This window comes from Pogoniulus pusillus, chromosome 28 (assembly GCF_015220805.1).
Source record: "Pogoniulus pusillus isolate bPogPus1 chromosome 28, bPogPus1.pri, whole genome shotgun sequence".
NCBI classification, from domain to species: domain Eukaryota; kingdom Metazoa; phylum Chordata; class Aves; order Piciformes; family Lybiidae; genus Pogoniulus; species Pogoniulus pusillus.
This window is the reverse complement of record NC_087291.1, coordinates 1,266,398-1,289,318: the sequence shown is the minus strand read 5'-3', so window position 1 is coordinate 1,289,318 and position 22,921 is coordinate 1,266,398. Positions and strand designations below refer to the sequence as shown.

At 47.6% G+C, this 22,921-nt stretch overlaps 1 protein-coding gene across 4 annotated transcripts in view; it reads right to left on the bottom strand.

Moving 5' to 3' along the window:
• Positions 1–22,921, bottom strand: part of THRB (thyroid hormone receptor beta) — a 207,650-nt gene that overhangs the window by 148,137 nt on the left and 36,592 nt on the right. For 2 of the 4 annotated variants that reach the window (XM_064167290.1, XM_064167288.1), the window contains exon 2: positions 17,030–17,059. The exons of the other annotated variants lie outside the window; for them this stretch is intronic. The gene's annotated coding sequence lies outside the window, so the exon portion shown is untranslated. The remainder of the gene's footprint in view (positions 1–17,029; positions 17,060–22,921) is intronic. 4 annotated transcript variants of the gene reach the window in all.

Sequence of the window (22,921 nt, the reverse complement as noted above, 5' to 3'; positions counted from 1 at the left end):
GATGTCGTGGGAGACCATGTCAAAGGCCTTGCGGAAGTCCAGATAGATCACATCCATAGGTTGTCCCTTACCCACTGACACAATCACTTTACCACAGAAAGCCACTACAGTGGTCAGGTAGGATTTGCCCCAGTAAAGCCATGCTGGCTGTCTTGAATCACCTCCCTGTCCTCCTTGTGCCGTTTGGTCCTTCCTCCCTCTGCAAACAAATTCATCTCAAGTGAAAATACTGGAAGAGCAAGAAATGTAAGTCCTTGTCTCCTATCTTTGATGAGGACCATGAGACATGTGGCTTTTGTAGGAAACTGTCACCCCAAGTCACACTCTGACTTCAGCAGTATCCAGTGCCCACAGAAAGCTCATCCCTCCAAGGGCCAAATTCTGCTGCTGTTCTTCACAGAGCAGCTCAGGAAAGGAACATGACCTGTGCACAATACCTGCTTTTGTACTACACAAGTGCAGTGCCTGAATAAAGACCCCAGTATATCACCTGAGGCCCAGGAATTAGAAATCAGTACTGACCAGTTACCTACAACTCTGGAGAGTCACTAGGCCATTCCCTTCAGCTGCTGAGTTGGGACAGCATGGCTGAGGCAGCTTTGCAACTCGGAAGTAAAGCACTCGAGGCTGCATGTCTTTTGAATGCAATTTTAACTGCAGCAGTTCTCCACACAGCTCAACGCAGAGATGCTGCCTTCCAGTTCAGTCTGTCTTTATCTTTTACACAACCTTCCCCTTTTTTTGAGGAAGGGGCTTCTTACCTTGGAAGTAAAGTATTCTCTGTCAGGAACAAAATCAGCCATCAATTCTGGCTGGCTGCACCTAAAATTCATTCTAAAACAATTTCTAAGCTATATATACATTTTACTTTGAGCTTCCTGGGAGATTGCATTTGGACTTCTTGAGTAAAAAGTCTGAACTTCCCTAGCTGCCTGAAGGAACAAAAAAAAATATTACTACTCATTAAATATTTATTTTGTAGCAACATGAAATCTGTCAGGCTGCAGAAAATTATTCTGGGTGTTAGTTCTTTGGCAAGGGTGTGACTTACTGCTTTTGGTCTTACTAAGTTACACATTCAATAACTATACAACTGGGCCAAGAAAATGGTTTTGTTTTGGCAAAGCATCAGATGGCATCTTCTGGTTTGATAACACAGGCAGAATCTTGTCTAACTATGAGATGCTCCTGTATTTACCCCCTTTTAGTGAAAATATTAAGAAGCACTGAAAGGTTCCAGCCCCTATTAAATACTCTTGATTGGATCTCATCAGCTTGCAGACTCTCAGTTGGAACACAACAATACAGCTCTTTCCCACCTCCGAGACAACGTAAAAAAGGGAGAGTGGTAGAGTCTCATGTTACTAGGACTTCATTACTTTCACAAGCTGTGCTAAATAATGAAACTGCACTTGTCAAACAGAGAATATTTTTGCTGTGGTGTGTGTTCTTTACTGTCCACTTACCTCAATGGACAAAATCAAATCATTCACAGTCTCCTACACATCAGTGCAAACAACTGAAATCCTACACTTGGGTCTCACCCTGTGCTAACAACGGAGACCCTACACTGAAAAGCTCTGGGATTCAAAGGACAAGTACACATATGCTATGATTTAAGGAGCACTACTGCACTAAAGCCACAGATGAGAAAATTGAAATAAAAGAATCAAAACTTACTCTGAGGATACTGCTGAATGACCTAGAAGTCAATCAAGCTGCACCATTTAGACCTGCTCCAGATTCTAAACAGGCATTCTACGGAGTCTCAGACCCTTAAAGTGGACAGAAATGAACAGAATTGCTTGGAGAGACTAGGATTAATGATATTCATCCACATACACTCACAGAAGCAAACAGGTTGGAAGAGATCGCCAAGCTCATCCAGTCCAACCTAGCACCCAGCCCCAGCCAATTAACCAGACCATGGCACTAAGGAGCCCCAGCCAGGCTTGGCTTCAACACCTCCAGGCACAGCCACTCCACCACCTCCCTGGGCAGCCCATTCCAATGCCAATCACTCTCTCTGACAACAACTTCCTCCTAACATCCAGCCCAGACCTCCCCTGGCACAGCTTGAGACTGTGTCCCCTTGTTCTGTTGCTGCTTGCCTGGCAGAAGAGCCCAACCCCACCTGGCTGCAGCCTCCCTTCAGGTACCAGCAGACAGCAATGAGTCTGCCCTGAGCCTCCTCTTTTCAGCCAGCATTGACTCTCTCAACCTTTAATTTACTTTGTTATCAGTAGCCCTGTACATATAGGGAGAGGCAGGCTTTGGCTTAGTGCTTAGCAGTAGGGTACAATAATCTGAGATATTCTGTACGAACCAGGATCTCTCAGAGCTGACATGGAGAGGCTATGTGCAAAAGGGCAAAGGCAGAAAACTTAGACAACTGACCTACCCCTTCACTACCTCCACTTCTCTAACACCAAGAGATGAACAGAATTTCTGACACAGTGCACCTTGCCCTGCATGCTTTCCACAGACAGGAGAGGAGGAAAGCCCACTCCATTCAGTGGACAATTCACACAGCCAAATGAAGCAGACATATCCAAATCAAGAGCTGTCTCTGCTGCTGATGGGAACAGACCTGCTTGTCCAAACTGGCAATTTTTCAGAAGCAGTTTTCTAGAGGTTACTTAAATAAAAATAATTTTTGACTACAAATTCCACCTGGTACCACTCACATGTGTGCTGCATCAGCCTGCTACTGACAACAGAAGACCTGCTGCCCTGAACAACATCATGAAGTACATTTTGGCCACAGTAACCCCAAGCAGCACTAGAAGCTGAGGATAGAGTGGCTGAGAGCAGCCAGGAACAAAGGGACCTGGGGGTGCTGGTAGAGAGTAGCTGAACATGAGCCAGCAGTGTGCCCAGGTGGGCAGCAGAGCCAATGGCATCCTGACCTGGAGCAGGAGCAGTGTGGGCAGCAGGACAAGGGAGGTTATTCTGCCCCTGTGCTCAGCACTGCTCAGGACACACCTTGACTGCTGTGTCCAGTTCTGGGCTCCTCCATTGCAGAGAGATGTTGAGGTGCTGGAAGATGTCCAGGGAAGGGCAGCAGGCTGGGGAGGGGCCTGGAGCACAGCCCTGTGAGGAGAGGCTGAGGGAGCTGGGGGTGTGCAGCCTGCAGCAGAGGAGGCTCAGGGCAGACCTCATTGCTGTCTGCAGCTCCCTGAAGGGAGGCTGTAGCCAGGTGGGGTTGGGCTCTGCTGCCAGGCAAGCAGCACCAGAACAAGAGGACATAGTCTCAAGCTATGCCAGGGGAGGTCTAGGCTGGATGTTAGGAGGAAGTTGTTGTCAGAGAGAGTGACTGGCATTGGAATGGGCTGCCCAGGGAGGTGGTGGAGTCACTGTGCCTGGAGGTGTTGAAGCCAAGCCTGGCTGGGGCACTTAGTGCCATGGTCTGGTTGGTTGTCTAGGGCTGGGTGCTAGGTTGGGCTGGATGAGCTTGGAGCTCTCTTCCCAGCTGGCTGATTCTATGATTCTGTGATTCTAAGTTCAAGCTGGACTCTGTCAGTGAGCACACACACACATAAAGTGTATTTTTTAAGTGTTCTATCCACTAAATGCCGCATTTCCTTAAATTAGAAGAGAACATTCCTGCTGCTCTCATGCTGTCAGCAGCAGAACTTTCCTGAATTGACACTTTTTGCCAAGTTATGTAGCAGCTCACACAGCGTGCTTAACTCTCCTCTGAGCAGGCACTGCCAGCACGGCACAAGTGCACCTCCTGACACCCAATTCCAACTCTCCTCTGAGCAGGCACTGCCAGCACGGCACAAGTGCACCTCCTGACACCCAAATCCAACTCTCCTCTGAGCAGGCACTGCCAGCACGGCACAAGTGCACCTCCTGACACCCAATTCCAACTCTCCTCTGAGCAGGCACTGCCAGCATGGCACAAGTGTACCTCCTGATACCCAATTCCAACTCTCCTCTGAGCAGGCACTGCCAGCACGGCACAAGTGCACCTCCTGACACCCATCTGAATTTGAAAAGGTGACTAAAAAGGGCTGTGTCTTTCTTGGAAGAGAATATCAAGTCATCCAGCAAAATCATGGACTTTGGTACAGGGCTTATTAGGTAAACAAAGTGCAGGAAAGAAGATTTGATAGCTTTTCAATACAGTAAACCTGAGCCTCTAAAGCAAGTGTAGCTCTTCTTTAGAAACAAAAAAAAATGGGACAGAGCCAAAGCAACCCCCCAGACCTTAGCACAACTCCTTTTTGTCACCTGGAGTGCCTTTAAAGCATTGCCTGAACAGAAAGAAATGGCATGGGAGCTTTCGTCAATAACTAAAATCAATTTCACAGCACTGTCCAGCAAAGATGTTCTTTCTGTGGTATGAAAGATTCTTTTCCTTTACCTTAAATGATTCACCCAAGAGCTGTTGTATGCAATCTGCTTTTACAGGAGAAATTTGGTTGCTCAAACACATTTACTAATGGTGACAGCAATTTTCTTCTGTGGCACAGCCTCCTCCAATTCTTTTTAGAACTGAAGTATCCATTAAGAATGACTAATTGGAGGCAAAAACATGTAAAAAAAGACACCCACAGTCAGTATGAAGGCCACTGGGAATTTGTGAAAGCCACAGGTATGCAGCATGCTTTAGAAAGTACAGAGAAACTTTCTACTGCACACAGCCAGCCAGACATGTTTGACTCCTAACTGAAGTCTTCTCTTCAACACAGCTGCAAATCCCTTACCTACTATCAACAGTAATCAACCATTTTCAAACCCTGTTTCACTCCCTTGTCTTTCTCTCTTTGATGTCCCTGAAAACAGGTGTAGGCTCCAACTACAGGGACAAAGACTTACTTCTCTCAGCCACCTTACTTCAGGTTATCAGTCATAGGAGTCTCTTCTCTTCTCTTCTCTTCTCTTCTCTTCTCTTCTCTTCTCTTCTCTTCTCTTCTCTTCTATTCTCTTCTCTTCTCTTCTCTTCTCTTCTCTTCTCTTCTCTTCTCTTCTCTTCTCTTCTCTTCTCTTCTCTTCTCTTCTTATAGTTTTGGTTTAGTTTAATAATTTTCCCAGTTCATGTTTAGACTGACAAGTGTAAACCACATGTACAGGTTAGTCCAGGGAGTATGTACTAGTTTGAGGCTAGGTGGAATATTTTGGTGAGAAAGGTTAGATTCTAGGCTGTGAAAAGGAAATACTGGTGATGGCTGCTGCAGGCTTGCTGGGATGTGTGAGAACAACACAAACACAGATAACACAGTGGCTCTTTGTTGCAGCTGATGCCTGCATTTTTCTCCCTAACATGATCTCTGTGTAACTAATCCTTCTACTTTCTAACTCCCCTGGCCAATCCTCCAACCTCACCTTACACATAAGGCAAACTCTGGGATAAGGCAGAGGGGTGGGAAGGAGGTGGAAGGGTGCTTGGGAGCCCCTCCTGGGGACTCTGGTTTCTGGGAGGGCTGTTGTGTTTCTGTATAACTTTAAACTTGTCTATTGCAGTCTACAGCTGTAACTATTGTAACTCTCTGCTTGTCTATTGTGCTAAGCTGTGAATACAAAGCTTCATTCCTTACCTTCCAGCTGGCTGAGACTAGTCTGGGTGATTTCAGAAGTGGGGGGACGGGGATGGGTAACACCCAAACTGCCACAGAGGGAGAGCAGCAGCGATGCCTGGAGCTCTAGAAAAACAAGTCAGTCCCCCAAGTGACCATCATCTGCTGGCAAGTCAGGTATCATACTCTGGAACACAAAATCCTCCCATGTGCCTGGGCTCAGCCTCACTCAGTTTTTAAAAGCTTTACAGAACAGCTTTTTGCAGGTCTTTCAACAGCAAGTTACATGGAAACTCTCCTGAGTAACTTTTTGCATACATGTATGGCCAGCACAGCTCTTTGATAGTAAGTCACACTGCCATGGAGTTACACTGCACACTCCTGTCACAAAAGCTATGCTACGGCAGTGCGGCAGGGTAGCATTCTGCATTCAACCTGATGGGCTGCAGCAAGTGCAGTGTGGGCAGCAGGGCAAGGGAGGGGATTCTGCCCCTTGGCTCTGCTCTCCTCACACCCCACCTGCAGTCCTGGGGGCAGTTCTGGAGCCCCCAGCACAAGAAGGACATGGAACTGTTGAAGCCAGTCCAGAGCAGGCCACCAAGACGCTGAGAGGGCTGCAGCAGCTCTGCTATGAGCACAGGCTACAAGACTTGGGGCTCTGCAGCCTGGAGAAGAGAAGGATTTGAGGAGACCTTGGAGTGGCCTTCCAGTACCTGAAGGCTGGGGAGGGACTACTGACAAGGTCTTGTAATGACAGGACAAGGGGGAATGGGTTTCAGGTGGCAGAGGGGAGATTGAAACTGGCTGTTAGGAAAGGGTTGTTTGCAGTGAGGGTGGTGAGACACTGGCACAGTTGCCCAGGGAGGCTGTGGCTGCTCCCTCCCTGGAAGTGTTCAAGGCCAGGTTGGATGAGGCCTTGAGTGACCTGTTCTAGTGGGAGGTGTCCCTGCCTATGGCAGGGGTTGGAACTGGATGATCCTTGAGGTCCCTTCCAACCTGAACCATTCTATGATTCTATGATTTTCAAATTGCAAGATTTTACACAGTAACTCCTGATTAACTTGGATGCTGAAATTAATGGAGTTATCCAAGTAATAAAAAGAAGTCAAGGCCATTGTTCAACACTGTATTTTGTGTCTCTTCTAGTATAAAAATGCTTTTTGGATCATTTTAATGTATTTCCTATGAAAAGGATCTGCTGCCTCTTACCCATATAAATACTTCCCTATAGCTGATGAAAACTACAAGACAGGTATCCTCTGCCTCCTTTCAGTACACCACACAGGTCCCAGTGCTAACACACAAGTTACTACTTTTTCAGTTCTGGAGAAAGCAGCTTATTCTACACTCGGAGTTCCACACATTCTCAAAGTTTACCCTGCCCTTTCTACGCATACGGATATTAAGATTAGCTATAAAAGCTCTTATGTTTAAGCTGATGGAATTCTGCTCACCGAGTAACTGGGGAGAATCATGAATCTGTTCAGAACTTCAGTTATATCACAGAAGAGAGTCACAGGATCACAGGATATTAGGGGCTGAAAGGGACCCAAGGAGATCATCCAGTCCAACCCCCTGCCAGAGCAGGACCACACAATCTAGCTCAGGTCACACAGGAACACATCCAGAGAGGCCTTGAAAGGCTCCAGAGAAGGAGGCTCCACAACCTCTCTGGGGAGCCTGTGCCAGTGCTCTGGGACATTTAAATAAACATCACAGATAAATTATTACTATTCACAGTATCACAGAAGATATCTGTTTGGAAACAACCTCAAAAATCATCCAGTCCAAACCTCGACCCAGCCCCAAAGAGTCAACATTAAACCATGTCCCTAAGTACCCGATCCACATGCCTGGTAGCAGGGAACAACCCCAGGGATAGTGACTCCACCACTGCCTAAACCTCTCCTGGCACAGCTTGAAACCATTTCCTCTGGTCTTGTTACTTGTCATCAGGAGGAGAGTCTGGCTCCCTCCTTACTCCAACTTCAAACAGTTGTAAAGAGCAATATGGTCTCCCCTCAGCCTCCTCTTCTCCAGACACTAACAACCCCAGCTCCCTCAGATGCTTCTTGCAGGCCATGTGCTCCGGGCCCTTCACAAGCCTTGTTGCCCTTCTCCACCATGCTCCTTCCTACACTGAGGGGCTCAGAAGTGAACAAAACACTGGATGTGTGGCCCAGGCAGTGCTGGGTAAAGAAGGGTGATCGCCTCCCTGCTCCTGCCGACCATGGTGTTTCTAACACAGGCCAGGATGCCACTGGCTTTATGGCCACCTGGGCACACTGCTGACTCATGTTCAGACAACTACCAACCAATATCCCCAGGTCTGTCTCCAAACTGCAGCTCTCCAACCACACATCCCCAGGTCTGCAGCTTATCATGGACTTGTGAGCCACATGCACTTGGCCTCGTTGAACTTCACACAATTAGCCTTGGTCCATCGTTCTAACCTGTTCAGAGCCTGCTGCAAAGCCAACTGACAGAGCTGACCTCGGTGTCACCTGCACACTTACTGCGGGCGCACTCAAGCCCCTTATCCAGCTCCTTAATGAAGGTACTGAAAGAGTCCAGGCCTCAGTACTGGATCCTGGGGGACACCACTGGCACCTGGGTGCCAGCCAGATTTGACTCCTTTCACCACCACTCTCTGAGCCTGGCCAGCCAGGCAGTTTCTTATCCCATACAGAGTGCACTTATCCAAGCCTTGTGCAGGAGTTTCTGAAGGAGAACGTGCTGGGACACAGTGTCAAAGGCAGCTAGAGTGTGTCCATGGCTCTCCTCTCTGCCCAACAGGGCAGATTCCCTTATTGCAGAGGCAAACATTAGTCAGACAGGACCTCTCTTTCATAAACCCATGCTGACTGGGTCTGACCACCTCGTCTTGTAAGTGTTCACAGAATCAGAGAATCAGTCAGGGCTGGAAGGGACCACAAGGAGCAGCCAGTTCCAACCCCCCTGCCATGCCCAGGGACACCCTACCCTAGAGCAGGCTGCACACAGCCTCAGCCAGCCTGGCCTTAAGCACTTGCAGGGAGGGGGCCTCAACCACTGTGCTAGTTTGAAGCAGGCTAGAATGTTCTGGTGAGCAGAACTAGATCACAGGCTGCGGGGGGAAAACAAAGGCGATGTCTGCTTCACTCATGGGGCTGCTGAGATGTATAGGAACAAGAAATAAAAACATAGATAATCATTCTCACTTGGGCTGCTGCTGGGGAACTGGCTGAGCTGCTGCTTACTCTCTAACCTCACCCTCCATTTCTGACTAACCCACTTTGCTTCCTACCCCCCGGGCCGAACCTCCAATCTTCCTTGGGACTGGGGTAAGGTTGAGAGGGGCAGGGGAAGTGAAGGGGCGGTTGGGAGCCCCTCCTGGGGACTCAGGTTTCTGGGAGGGCTGCTGTGTTTCTGTATTACCTTTTACCTTGTGTATTGCTGTCTATAACTGTATCTACTGTAAATATCTGCTTGTAGATTGAGCTAAGCTGTAAATAGAAGCTTCATTCATATTTCCAGATCTGGCTGAGTCTAGTCTGGGTGATTTCCAAAGTGTAGGGGGGTGGGGAACACCCAAACCGTCACAACCACCTCCCTGGGCAACCCATTCCAGCCTCTCACCACTCTCATGCTCCTCCCCTCCAGCCTGAACCTACCCATCTCCAGCTTTGCTCCATTCCCCCCAGTCCTGTCACTCCCTGACAGCCTCAAAAGTCCCTCCCCAGCTTTTTTGTAGCCCCCTTCAGATCCTGGAAGGCCACAAGAAGGTCACCTCAGAGCCTCCTCTTCTCCAGAGTGAACAGCCCCAACTCTTTCAGTCTGTCCTCATAGGAGAGGTGCTCCAGTCCTCTGAGCACCCCAGTGGCCTTTCTCTGTTGTGTGACAGGACTCAGGATGACCTGCTCCATAATCCTTCCTGGTACCAAGGACAGACTGAGAACTCCTTAAGTACCCCTGGGTGAACTGGGATTAGACCTTTGTACATCTAAGTGGTACAATAGGTTGTTCATCATTTCCTCCTGCTGCTTTCTGCTCCCCATGCCTGTCATCCAGTTCCAGGGGCTGAACCCTCAAGAGTTCAGTGATTTCACAGAATCATAGAATAAAGCAGGTTGGAAGAGACCTCCAAGCTCATCCAGCCCAACCTAGCACCCAGCCCTATCCAGTCAACCAGACCATGGCACTAAGTGCCCCAGCCAGGCTTGGCTTCAACACCTCCAGGCACAGCCACTCCACCACCTCCCTGGGCAGCCCATTCCAATGCCAATCACTCTCTCTGACAACAACCTCCTAACATCCAGCCTAGAACTCCCCTGGCATAGCTTGGGGCTGTGTCCCTTTGTTCTGTTGCTGGTTGCCTGGCAGAAGAGCCCAACCCCACCTGGCTACAGCCTCCCTTCAGGCAGCTGTAGACAACATTTCTACAAAATGCCAAAATAAAATGCAAGCTCTTAAGTAAATCAGGCAAAATATTAGAATGTTATGCAGAGATGTGTTTATGGATTGATCAGAGAAGAGCAGAAATTGACTACTTAGTAGTACTGTATGACTGTAATACACAGAACCTGCAAACTCTGCAGTGCTGTACCCACCATGTTCCTTCAAGGACCTGCTGAAACCTTTCACCACTTTTCAACCTTTCACCACTGAAAAAAGAGTGACCAGTTTCAAGCTCTGATTCTGGAAATCCTGTGGCTGCCTATACCACATAAGAACTTCTGTCGGTGGAGACGTGGATTTAAAAGGCCTGAAGGAACTCATGATAATCTGGTCTGACTTCTGGTCTAGCACAGGCTGTAACACCTCACATAACAGTTTCTTTCTAAAGCACCAGAACTTGTAACTCTACTAGAAGATACTTCAGAAGAAGATCTAATCTAGACTTACTTACTCCAAGTGACATACCACATTCCTTTCTAAGCATTTCCAATGGTTAATTACACCTACGGTGCTGTACTACCAACACAAACTCCTCTCGCTTATCTTGCTGTGCTTTGGTTTGCTGGAGCTCTAATCTATCTCCCTACATATGTATTTTTAGATACAAACCTCTCTTACTCGAGATAAACAGCTTGCCTGCTTGGCAAATCAAAACAGAGATTCCTGAATCCAATGTGCAGCTGCAGTGGTATTACAGATAGCTTTTGACTATAGAGACATAAAGAGAAAAGTCACAGAATCACAGTATCACAGTATCACCGAGGTTGGAAGAGACCTCACAGATCATCAAGTCCAACCCTTTACCACAGAGCTCAAGGCCAGACCATGGCACCAAGTGCCACGTCCAGTCCTGCCTTGAACAGCTCCAGGGACGGCGACTCCACCACCTCCCCGGGCAGCCCATTCCAGTGTCCAATGACTCTCTCAGTGCAGAACTTTCTCCTCACCTCCAGCCTAAATCTCCCCTGGCACAGCCTGAGGCTGTGTCCTCTCGTTCTGGTGCTGGCCACCTGAGAGAAGAGAGCAACCTCCTCCTGGCCACAACCACCCCTCAGGTAGTTGTAGACAGCAATAAGGTCTCCCCTGAGCCTCCTCTTCTCCAGGCTAACCAAGCCCAGCTCCCTCAGCCTCTCCTCGTAGGGCTGTGCTCAAGGCCTCTCCCCAGCCTCGTCGCCCTTCTCTGGACACGCTCAAGCATCTCAATGTCCCTCCTAAACTGGGGGTCCAGAACTGAACACAGCACTCAAGGTGTGGTCTAACCAGTGCAGAGTACAGGGGCAGAATGACCTCCCTGCTCCTGCTGGCCACACCATTCCTGATGCAGGCCAGGATGCCACTGGCTCTCTTGGCCACCTGGGCACACTGCTGGCTCATGTTCAGGCGGGTATCGATCAGCACCCCCAGATCCCCTTCCGTTGGGAAGGTACTGACCCTCTTGTTTTAACAAGCTTTTCCAGCTTTCACAGCAGTTACCCACTTGCAAGACCTGAAAAATTGGGATAAACAGCACTTTGATCTCCAGAGTTTCGTTTTTAAATTAACTGATGCATTCTGAATCAAACCCAACCAGTAGTTACTAAAAAGTTAAATCATAAGGAAGTAGATGGCTGATAGCAGGTGGTTTTCTACTATTCCTGTGTCAAAATCACATGAAAATCCTGCTAACAGAATGACCCAGTACTTCTGCAGACATTGCCAAGGCCGAAGCCCAGAAGTGAGCGATATTGTGGTAGTTTGGGAGTCCCCCCCTCCCCGATTCACCAGACTAACTCAGACGGCTGGAAGATAAGGATGAAGCTCTATTTACAGCCTAGCACAAATTTACAAGCATGTACACACAATATATACAGGTATTTACAACTACAGACAATTATACACATGCTAAAAGTGATGCAGAACTATAAAACTCTTCCTGAACAGCCAGTTCAGAAGGGCTCTGAACTAACTGCCCTCCCTTATCTCAGGAAGGCTTACCTACAGGGGTGAGATGCAGAAAGCTGATAAGGAGTTACAAGGAAATGGTTAGATCATGTTACACAGATTCAGGCAGAGGTAGTTTATGTGGCAGCAGCAGCCAGAGACTGACTGATTTTGGTTTTGTTTCTTGGTTTTATATCCCTAAGCAAAACCAATGAGTGATCTAGACATCACTATTACTTTCCTGATCTAATTTCTCTCATTACAATATTCCAATTAGCCTCAAACCAGCACAAATATGTACCTTAAAATACTTCCAGTTGTGACTCTGGGAAACAAAATGAGTACATTTCCACTGCTGCTGTCATGCTACATTACTTAGATGCATTCACAGGTTGCACGTGAGGCCATCATGATCAACTACAGAGTGAGATTAATTCATTTTTGCAGTGCTTGCCCAGTGCCCGTGTGGCTTAATCCATAGAACCATAGAATCAAGCAGGTTGGAAGAGACCTCCAAGATCAGCCAGTCCAACCTAGCACCCAGCCCTGTCCAGTCAACCAGACCACGGTACTAAGTGCCTCATCAAGTCTTTTCTTGAACATCTTTCCAACCTTGGTGATACTGTGATACTGTGATCTCCAGGGACAGTGCCTCCACCACCTCCCTGGGCAGCCCATTCCAATGCCAATCACTCTCTCTGACAACAACTTCCTCCTAACATCCAGCCTAGACCTCCCCTGGCACAGCTTGAGGCTGTGTCCCCTTGTTCTGGTGCTGCTTGCCTGGCAGCAGAGCCCAACCCCACCTGGCTACAGCCTCCCTTCAGGCAGCTGCAGACAGCAATGAGCTCTGCCCTGAGCCTCCTCTGCTGCAGGCTGCACACCCCCAGCTCCCTCAGCCTCTCCTCACAGGGCTCTGCTCCAGGCCCCTCACCAGCTTTGTCACCCTTCTCTGGACATGTTCCAGCACCTCAGCATCTCTCTTGAATTGTGTCCTCCCTGGGTCACAGATGCTAAGGACGTCATTGTACAAAGACTTCTCAGCAGTAGAATTTCTTCCAGCATTTACTAATTCTCTCTACTATCCATGTGGCTCTCAACAAACCACAAAGTGCCTTAGATCTCTTAGCGCTATTCCAAAGGGCTTCCAGTCCTTCACATTGACTTTGTGCAGAACCACAGCATTTTGCCATCTCAGAGATATGCTCTGTGTACACACACCTTTGTAACTGCAAATGCATGCACATACTCTCCATGTACTAACACAAAGTAAGAATATGCAAAGCTAAATTGTCTGCTATCTACATCACTTAAACATTATCCACAAGAAAAGTGCACTATGACACCTTATTATTTTTGCAAAATGCTTCTTTCTTTGCCATTCATTTTTTATATTTCTACTCATTTGTGCTTTTAAACAGTTTACACTTGTGGTGGAGGGGCAGCAGCCCCAAAACTGAGGCTTCCCTATGCCTCTACATGCCTGGACATGTTTTTCTGCCAGGACCCATGGCAGTAAACAGGTTGTGTAACAGACACACACACACAGTCCATGTACCTCCGGGGTCCGCCCAGGTGATCCCCTATTGGGAGGGTCCAAGCAAACAGCTACTGCCTATTAAGGTAAGGTTTTGGCTTACTGCCAGCCTGATTGGTCACTTTAGATGGCCAAAGTGAGGCACGAATCTAGGCTCAGAATCTATAAAGAGGAGTGCAAAGGAGCACCACGTGTTCAGAGCATTCAGAGGATCAAGCTCAGCTCTCTGATCCACATAGCAGCACAGACCTGCTTGCATGGCCTAGGCACAGAGTCAGACCCTCTCTTGCAAGCATTACTGAGGCTCAGCCCTCTTGCATTGATCTCAGGGCGCAGTTAAGCTGTCTGCATACCCTTTGGAAGCAGAGCTCCTGCACGCCTGCACTTCATACATATGGGGAGCCAAGAGCCCCTGCCTAAGCCTAGAGCAGCCATACACACTGCCTTGCTACCTTGCATTTATCTACGGAGCTCAAGTCTCCCTGCAGCCTGGCACACTGCTTGCCAGCTGCCCTGTAAGCCTGGAAAGATCCAGACTCAGCAGACCTTCCAGACTGTCTGCTAACCTACAAACAGCCTGCTAGCTGTGAGATGACTGTGCTAGAAGCTGCACGGACAAATCCTTCTCCTGCACCTGGAAATCCTGCCAGCTGATCATCCCTGGACACACATGGCATCTAGAAGCAGCAGCACCGAGGCAGAAACCACTTTACACCAGGAGAGAAGGTCAGAGAAATCCTGTTTACCCCAGAGACTGGGAACACCTTATCATTCTCCTGCAAGCTGGGATATATTCCAGCCTCACCAAGACCCGAATACTGGGCACACTGTGACACAATCCCAGGAGGGTGATTAATAATTAATACTTAAGAGCAACACATTTAAGCAAGCTTTAATTCCTTTGTAAAATAAATTACCTCTGTCTGAAGAGCACACACAGTTTCAGCCCTTGCTGGGCAAACAGTATAGTTGTTAAGAGGCATTAAGCCTAAGGGAATCTTTCTCTCTGTCTATATGTGCTAGTTTGAAGCAAGCTGGAATGTTTTGGTAAAAGAACTAGATAATGGGCAGTGAAAAAGTAAACATGGTTGTGTCTCTTCGCTCACAGTCCCACTGAGAGTTCTGGGAAGAAGAAGGAAAACATTTGATAATATTCTCCATTTTGTCTCTCATTCTGCCTTTGTCTTCAGACCTAGCCACATCTCCTTAACCCCACTGCCACCAACCTTCCTTCTTAACCTCTTGGCTGCACCTCTCTTCTTCCTGGGAACTGGGGTAAGGTTGAGAGGGGCCGGGGAAGGTGTTGGGGTGGTTTGAGAGCCCCTCCTGGGGACTCAGGTTTCTGGGAGGGGAGTTGTGCTTCTGTATTGTTTATCCTTTGTATATTTCTGTATGTAACTGTATATATTGTAAATATCTGCTTGTATATTTGCTGCTGTAAAATAAATAGCTTCATTTATATTCCTGGAGTCCCTTCTGAGTTAGCTGGGGCAATTACAAAAGTGTGGGGGGGGCGGGTAAGAGCCCAAACCATCACACTATAGTTGTTGATAATTTGATATTTCCATTTAATAATCCAATATATCATATCCCTACTGTTTTCACAACTTTGCACATAAGAACTTGATTACATAGTGGTTGGGGGTGGTACAGATTTGTAAATATTAATTTTAATAAATAATTTTATAAAAAATTAATACCACCTCAAATTAATTTCTCACCTCCCCCTAATAAAGAAGGAATAAGAGAAATCCCCTCCGCAACAATACTTTGCACAGATTAACTGTTTGGTTCTTTTCATCCTCCTTCTTCCCTATTCCAAGGATGCCCTTCTGCAAATCAGGAACACTTTATGGGGATATATTAATCTTTACTGGTTTAAGATGTCATGTGGTTTAAAACTCATTCCTTTTAATCACACTTTGATTTGGAAGACATTTGACTTGAAATAGCTCCATAAAATCCAGCTAACTCTGCAAGCTTTTAACCACCAAAAAAAGCCAAACCAGGTAAATATGGCAGAAAAGGAAAACAATAACCAGCAACACTTCCCTCCCTCAGTGTCCTGTGAGTGGCTTATTACAACTGAAACTACCACCTATGACTGAAAAGCAATTATGTAATTGTGTAATGCTCTGAGCAGGTTCATACTGCAGCCACCTGTCAGAACAACTTGCTATGGTACACCTGGTTATGCTGTTTGACACAGCTGCTTCACTTTATAGATAACACAGTACATGAACATCAGCCTTCTCATTACAAATGAAACAGAAAAAATATCCTTTTTTAACATCCCTTCCTGTTGGTAATGTACTAAAAGACCACATTCCACCTTTGGCTTATCCAACAGATGTACAGGGAATCTGTTTCCAGAATGCAGCCTGAATCATGTCATGCAGAAGAAGAGAATCATAGAATCAACCAGGTTGGAAGAGACCTCCAAGATCATCCAGTCCAACCTAGCACCCAACCCTATTCAGTCAACCAGACCATGGCACTAAATGCCTCAGCCAGGCTTTTCTTTAAGACCTCCAGAGACGGTGCCTCCACCACCTCCCTGGGCAGCCCATTCCAATGAGAAATCACTCTCTGTGAAGAGAGAAATACATACTCCTAGAAGAGTTCACTCCTCCACTACAGATACATTTCTTTAACTACATAATTCATCAATTCCCACTATCACATCTGAAAACCCCAAAATCGTGTCCAGTTCTGGGCTCCTCCATTCAAGAGAGATGTTGAGGTGCTGGAACATGTCCAGAGAAGGGCAACGAAGCTGGTGAGGGGCCTGGAGCACAGCCCTGTGAGGAGAGGCTGAGGGAGCTGGGGGGGTGCAGCCTGCAGCAGAGGAGGCTCAGGGCAAACCTCATTGCTGTCTACAACTCTCTGAAGGGAGGCTGTAGCCAGGGGGGGTTGGGCTCTTCTCTCAGACACCCAGCACCAGAACAAGGGGACACAGTCTCAAGCTGTGCTGGGGGAGGTCTAGGCTGGATGTTAGGAGGAAGTTCTTCACAGAGAGAGTGATTGGCATTGGAATGGGCTGCCCAGGGAGGTGGTGGAGTGGCTGCGCCTGGAGGTGTTCAAGAAAAGCTTGGATGAGGCACTTAGTGCCATGGCCTGGCTGACAGGATAAGGCTGGGTGCTAGGTTGGGCTGGATGAGCTTGGAGGTCTCTTCCAAGCTGGCTGATTCTATGATTCTATGAAATTTGCCACAAAGCTACCTATCAGCATACATGATAATATTTCATTTTGAAATGGCAAGAAAGTTCTCCTTTGGAGTCAAAGTTTTATTTTACTGAGTAGTAAAACCTATCGAGTCTGCAGGAAAATAATTAGCTGTAAACTCCCTGTAAGTAAAAAGAAGTTTCTAAATTTATGCCGATACCATTTTGATTAAAAGACCAAATAGTTGCTTAGTAACAACAAGCAGAGTCAAATGCTGCTAAATTCAATCTGCAGTACTGTCTCACTGTCTTTTTGTCCATACCTGATCTGCACGTCTCGGATCTGCTTTGAAGTGCTGAGCACATTTGCTAAAAATTACCTTCAATTACAAAAATTACCTCCAACTAACTGAAATACCTAACTAAAGGTGAAAAAAAATCTTACCTCATTGGAGCCTCATTTTCTGTTCTTTCACTGGAAAGAGTAAAAGAAATCTGTATTAAAGACCTATTTGGCAAAAAGTACATTCTAAGGTTAGTACTGCAGCTTCACTTCAATTAACACCAACACTGTGAGGTTATTTTTACATAACTGAAATGCTTGCCTGGCTCAGGAGCAGTGTGGGCAGCAGGACAAGGGAGGCTATTCTGACCCTGTACTCAGCACTGCTCAGGACACACCTTGAGTGCTGTGTTCAGTTCTGGGCCCCTCAATTCAAGAGAGATGTTGAGGTGCTGGAAGGTGTCCAGAGAAGGGCAGCAAGGCTGGGGAGGGGCCTGGAGCAGAGCCCTGTGAGGAGAGGCTGAGGGAGCTGGGGGTGTGCAGCCTGCAGCAGAGGAGGCTCAGGGCAGACCTCATTGCTGGCTACATCTACCTGAAGAGTAGGGTTGGGCTCTTCTGCCAGGCAACCAGCCACAGAACAAGGGGACACAGCCTCAAGCTGTGCCAGGGAAGGTCTAGGCTGGGTGTCAGGAGGAAGTTGTTGGCAGAGAGAGTGATTGGCATTGGAATGGGCTGCCCAGGGAGGTGGTGGAGTCACCATCCCTGGAGGTGTTGAAGCCAAGCCTGGCTGGGGCACTTAGTGCCATGGTCTGGTTGATTGGCTAGGGCTGGGTGCTAGGTTGGGCTGGATGATCTTGGAGGTCTCTTCCAACCTGCTTGATTCTATGATTTTCAAGACTTGATCATTCTCAACACTCTGGGGTGAAGTATTTTATTTATTTACTATCTCAATTAGCTGTTCTGGACAAACATTTCACATGCTTTGGAAATATCAATATGGACAAATGATCAAGTCAGTTCATCACCTGATCTCCAGGCTGCTTAGGTTCAATTTACAGGTTTGCTTTTCAGTGCAAGCAGTATTTTATGACCAGTAGTTGTACTTCCATTACTTTTATTTGACAGTTGATATTTTCTCCTGTAAGAGGGACTAGCATTGCAGTATGCCCATGCAAAGAATTTCCCAGCCAGGAAGCTTTGTTTGTTGTTTTTGTTTGTTTTGTAAAAGCCAGGAAGCTTTGCTTGTTTTGTGAAAAGTAGCTATTTTCTGCTCAGTTCCAGAATAGACAATGCCAGTGCTGCTTGTAGACAAATGACAGCATCAAGACATTTCATTAAATATCTGCTTCAGTTAAGCCATTCTAACTAACACAGTTGCCAGTAGCTTACTAATATACATCACAAAATCACAGAATAGTTTAGGTTGGAAGGGACCTCAAGGATCATCCAGTTCCAACCCCCTGCCATAGGCAGGGACACCTCCCACTAGAACAGGTCACTCAAGGCCTCATCCAGCCTGGCCTTGAACACCTCCAGGGAGGGAGCAGCCACAGCCTCCCTGGGCAACCTGTGCCAGTGTCTCACCACCCTCACTGCAAACAACCCTTTCCTAACAGCTAGCTTCAATCCCCCCTCTGCCACTTTAAACCCATTCCCCCTTGTTCTGTCATTACAAGACCTTGTCAATAATCCCTCCCCAGCCTTCCTGTAGGTCCCCTCCAGATACTGGAAGGCCACTCCAAGGTCTCCTCCAAGCCTTCTCCTCTCCAGGCTGCACAGCCCCAACTCTCTCATCCTGTCCTCACAGCAGAGCTGCTGCAGCCCTCTCAGCATCTTGGTTGCCTCCTCTGGACTGGCTCCAACACTTCCATGTCCTTCTTGTGCTGGGGGCTCCAGAACTGCCCCCAGGACTGCAGGTGGGGTGTGAGGAGAGCAGAGCCAAGGGGCAGAATCCCCTCCCTTGCCCTGTGCCCACACTGCTCTTGCTGCAGCCCAGCACAGGGTTGTGTCTGGGCTGCACTCACACTGCTGGCTTATGTTGAGCCAAAGACCAAATCCAAACATGAAGAAATCCAAACACCAAAAAAGCTAATACTATTCTGAAACATTCCAGTATGATTTAGAACAGTCAATGAATGTTGAGGTCTGCAAAAAAGTATTAATTAACCTTTTATTTCTTTGTAACTGTTGTTCAGTCCTCTACAATCAAGGAGAACTATTTGCAGCCGTCAGTGTTTTAACTAGAAAATGGATTCTGGTAACTCTCAAGTAAGTGGTGGGTGGGGTGGGTGACTAATATATGCAAGAACAGAACCATACTTTATCTAGTTCATTTTCTGAATTAGTGTAATATACAGCATGAAACAGAAAGCAAAAAGCTAAGTCTAAGAAAGCCTGACATTTATTAGTGGTATTTGTTGAAAATCATGCGGAGTCTGAGGCAAAAGCATCTCAACCTCTAGCATTTTCTGTACACTTCATTAGCTGCCAGTACAGTTAGAAATGCAGAGACGGAGCAAAAGCAAGGAGAGACCTTGTTCATCTCTGCCAAGGACAAATCCAAAGCTCGGCCTCAAAACATGTGGCCAATGCAAAAGCGATACAAAGCAAGACCTGGGCACGCTTCAAGGAGCAGTTTGCCTAAGCCTCACTGATGTAGCTGTCGGTAACAAGCTAAGCTGTAACTGGCCCTGCCAGCACAGCTTCTCAGGGGCCCCCAGGCCTGCCCAGTTTCATGGCCACAGCAGGTATTTGTCCAAGAGGACCATGTTTAGAGAAAGAAGGACCCATTATTCTCCATCAGGTAGTAGGAAGCTTCTCTCTGTCTTCCACCCAAGCAGAGAAAACCTCCACCTCAGTGTTCCCAAAACCACCCTGGGTGAAGTGAGGCTCCAAGCATTCAACTTAAAAGAGTGTCAGCTTTTTGCTGCCTTATCTGTCTCTGACATCTTGGCAAAGACTTTCACATAAAACGATGGTATTTCCTGGTAACTGCCTGCGCTTCTCTCGTGTTTAGTCACCTCCCTGCCTGATGGAGGGAAACACGTCTATCAAGGAAAGCTAAGGCATCTTCCTTGCAGTATTTAGAGAGATAATGTTCCTAAGCACAGGAGTCTTTGCAGTAAAACCTATACTTGCTACCAGCCACCAAACGTTCTAATTTTGGATGCACTCTGAAAGGATTCCAACAGGCTGCCTCAAAAGCACATGGATACAGCTAAGCTAAAACAAAGCAGGCAACAATTAGTGACAGACGGCTCTGTAATTCCAACAAGGTATTTACCACTGACCTTTCAGGTTAAAGAAAAAATCATGAAGTCTTTTGGAAAGATCCATCTAATTCAGACCAAACCCCCACGGAGTCGTTTCACAGGTACTGAAACTAACAATAAAGAAACCTACTGACTTTGGTTATATCCTTTGCTACTGATGCTGTTCATGAGTCTTAAGAAGAGACACCACCAACTCTCACTGAACCACAGAAAACTAAGACTGCCGAGTGGATTAGACAGCAGAATAGATATGGATGAAAAGCATAGAACCATAGAATGGTTTAGGTTGGAAGGGACCTCAAGGATCATCCAGTTCCAACCCCCTGCCATAGGCAGGGACACTTCCCACTAGAACAGGTCACTCAAGGCCTCATCCAACCTGGCCATGGACACCTCCAGGGAAGTTGTGGAGCACAGAATCACAGAATGTGAACATCGATCACATTGGGTGATTCTGTGCTCCACAGCCTCCCTGGGCAACCTGTGCCAGTGTCTCACCACCCTCACTGCAAACAACCCTTTCCTAACATCTAGTTTGAATCTCTCCTCTGCCAGTTTAAACCCATTCCCCCTTGTCCTGTCATTACAAGACCTTGTCAGTAGTCCCTCCCCAGCCTTCCTGTAGGGCCCATTTAGATCCTGGAAGGCCACTGTAAGGTCTCCTCAAAGCCTTCTCCTCTCCAGGCATTATCAGACATTTCTTGATTGCATGGAGTTGTGCAACTAAGTGCTCTTATTTGCCTCAGTCCTTATGATATAATTCTTTCTGCTACATGCTGTTTTGCAGAAACTGCAAAGCTGAAGATACAGCAACATACCTCACCCTTACCCAAAACAGCTAGAGTAAGTTATTTGGAAGTGATTCAGCAGTTCTCCTGTATACAGCAGGATAACTGCCATCCAGGCACACTTCACAATATTTAGATATAAATTACATATTCTGCCCCAGTCTCTGGAAAGAGAACATATTAAGCATGACAGCACTGCTCTTCTACTTTCATGTCTACATGTGTTGGGGTGAATATATAACCACAGAAGCAAGCAGGCTGGAAGAGACCTCCAAGCTCATCCACTCCAACCTAGCACCCAGCCCTAGCTAATCAACCAGACCATGGCACTAAGTGTCTCACTCAGGCTTGGCTTCAACACCTCCAGGCACAGCGACTCCACCACCTCCCTGGGCAGCCCATTCCAATGCCAATCACTCTCTCTACCAACAACTTCCTCCTAACATCCAGCCTAGACCTCCCCTGCCACAGCTTGAGACTGTGTCCCCTTGTTCTGTTGCTGCTTGCCTGGCAGCAGAGCCCAATCCCACCTGGCTACAGCCTCCCTTCAGGTAGTTGCAGACAGCAATGAGCTCTGCCCTGAGCCTCCTCTTCTGCAGGCTGCACACCCCCAGCTCCCTCAGCCTCTCCTCACAGGGCTCTGCTCCAGGCCCCTCCTCAGCCTTACTGCCCTTCTCTGGACACCTTCCAGCACCTCAACATCTCTCTTGAATGGAGGAGCCCAGAACTGGACACAGCACTCAAGGAGTGGCCTGATAGTTATCCAACAAAATCCCTTTCATGCTATTACTTTTAAGCTTCAAAAATCCCTCAGAGATATCTTAGTTTGGAAAGAAACATCTAGGGGGGGAAAATTCTTTAACGTTACCAAAAGATGCAAAAAAAAAGAATTGAGTCTAGTTGGAGGCTTGTGACCAGTGGAGTCCCACAGAGGCCAGTACTGGGGCCAGTTCCATTTATATTCATCAGTGACCTGGCTGAGGGCACAGAGTGCACTGTCAACAAGTTTGCTGATGGCACCAAACTGGATGGAGTGGCTGCCACAGCAGAAGGCTGTACTGCCATTCAGAGAGACTTGGACAGGCTGAAGGGGTGGGCAGGGAGAAACTGAATGAGATTCAACAAGGGGAAATGAAGAGTCTGGCACCTGGGAAAGGACAACGCTAGGGATCAGTATAGCTTGGGGACTGACCTGTTGAAAGGCAGCAAAGGGGAAAAGGATCTGGGGGTCTGAGCTGATGGGAGGCACTTAGTGCCATGGTCTAGTTGATTGGTTAGGGCTGCGTGATAGGTTGGACTAGATGATCTTGGAGGTCTCTTCCAACCTGGTTGATTCTATGATTCTATGAGCCAGCAATGTGCTCTTGTGGCCAGGAAGGCCAATGCCATTCTGGGGTGTATTAGAAGGGCTGTGGTTAGTAGGTTGAGAGAGGCTCCCCTCCTCCTCTGCCCTGGTGAGGCCACATCTGGAACACTGTGTTCAGTTCTTGGCCTCCCAGTTTAAGAAGGATATAGAACTGCTTGAGAGTCCAGCACAGAGCCATAAAGATGATTAAGGGAATGAAGAGCCTGAGGGAGCTGGGGCTGTGCTGCTTAGAGAGGAGGAGACTGAGAGGTGACCTCAGCAGTGGTTATCAATATGTGTTCCAGGAGGCTGGAGCCAGGCTCTGGTGGGTGATGCCCAGGGACAGGACAAGGGGCAATAGTGGAAGCTGAGGCACGGAAACATGAGGAGGATTTTTTTCCCTGTGAGGGTGACAGAGCACTGGAACAGGCTGCCCAGGGAGGTTGTGGAGTCTCCCTCTCTGGAGATACTCAAAACCTGCCTGGATGCATTCCAGTCTTATAGACAAACTCACCAGCAGCCCAGATTTTGCTTCAACTTACCTCTAGAGGCCCCTCAGGATGCTCTGCTATTCAGAGGCTGAGGAGACTGACTGAGCAAAGCAACTAAATTCCCTTTTTTACAAACCACCACAGGCAGCCAGCCACGT